We start from the raw sequence: 1,128 nt of genomic DNA, 5'->3' as shown, positions 1-1,128 counted from the left end.
GTCTTTATCTGGTTTGCTACTCTTTATTACTGTGTGCCTCATCCACACTTTGCCAGGGATGATGTTATTAGGTTCCATCGAGTTGGCTCTGACTCATAGTAACCCTATGTACAACAGAACAAAACATGCCCAGCCCTGCACTATCCTCACAATCCTTACTATACTTGAGTCCATAGTTGCAGCCACTGTGTCAATCCATCTCACTGAGGGTTTTCCCCTTCTTTGCTGACCCTCTACTTTACCATGCATGAAATCCTTCTCCAGGAACTAGTCCTTTCTGACAACATGACCAAAGCAGGTGAGACAGTGCTCGCTTCAGCAGCACATACACTAAAATTGAAATGATACAGAGAAGATTAGCATGGCCTCTGCACAAGGATGACATGCAAATTCGTGAAGCGTTCCATATTTAAAAAAAAAAGAATAGATGAGACAAAGTTTGGCCATTTTCACTTCTAAGGATCATTCCAGCTGCACTTCTTCCAGGACAGATTTGTTCATTCTTCTGGCAGTCCATGGTATTTTCACTATTCTGCACTGACACAATTCAAAGGCATCAATTCTTCTTTGGTCTTTCTTATTCAGTGTCCAGCTTTCATATGCATATGAGGCAATTGAAAATACTATGGCTTGGGTTAGGCACACCTTAGTCTTCAATGTGACATCTTTGCTCTTTAACACTTTATCCCAGCTATAGATGCCTATGGGAACTTTGGTAGTGTAGTGCCTAAGGCACTTAACTGCTAACCAGAAGGCTGGTGGTTCAAATCCACCAGCCACTCCTTGGAAGGAAGGTTGGGCTATGTACTTCCATAGTGATACTACCTTTGAAAGTGGGGAGTCACTATGCGTCAGATCCAACTTGATGGCAGTATGTTTGGTTTTTTGGTTTTATCACTACGGAAGTAGACCACCCAATCTTCCTTCCAAGGAGTGGCTGGTGGATTTGAACCACCAGCCTTCTGGCTAACAGTCAAATGCCTTAGGCACTAAGCCCCCAGATCTCCTGACCTCCCCACAGTGCACACAAAAATAAAAAGGAAACAAAAAATGTTATCTGAAGAGTTCAGTCCATCTCTTGCCCCATCTTTTAGGAATTCTCAGAGTACAGAAAACCTGACATTCTGA

At 42.9% G+C, this 1,128-nt stretch overlaps 1 non-coding gene across 1 annotated transcript; it reads left to right on the top strand.

The window, feature by feature from the left end:
• The first annotated feature begins 306 nt into the window (after positions 1-306).
• LOC122150622 lies at positions 307-413 on the top strand. Its single transcript, XR_006163769.1, has one exon. It is a non-coding gene; the product is annotated as a U6 spliceosomal RNA (small nuclear RNA).
• Positions 414-1,128: the final 715 nt, after the last annotated feature.

This window comes from Orycteropus afer, unplaced genomic scaffold (genome assembly GCF_000298275.1).
Source record: "Orycteropus afer afer isolate SDZICR_OR568_19922 unplaced genomic scaffold, OryAfe1.0 scaffold00187, whole genome shotgun sequence".
NCBI lineage: Eukaryota > Metazoa > Chordata > Mammalia > Tubulidentata > Orycteropodidae > Orycteropus > Orycteropus afer.
Note: the sequence above shows the minus strand (reverse complement) of the source record. Positions and strands in the feature narration are given on the sequence as shown.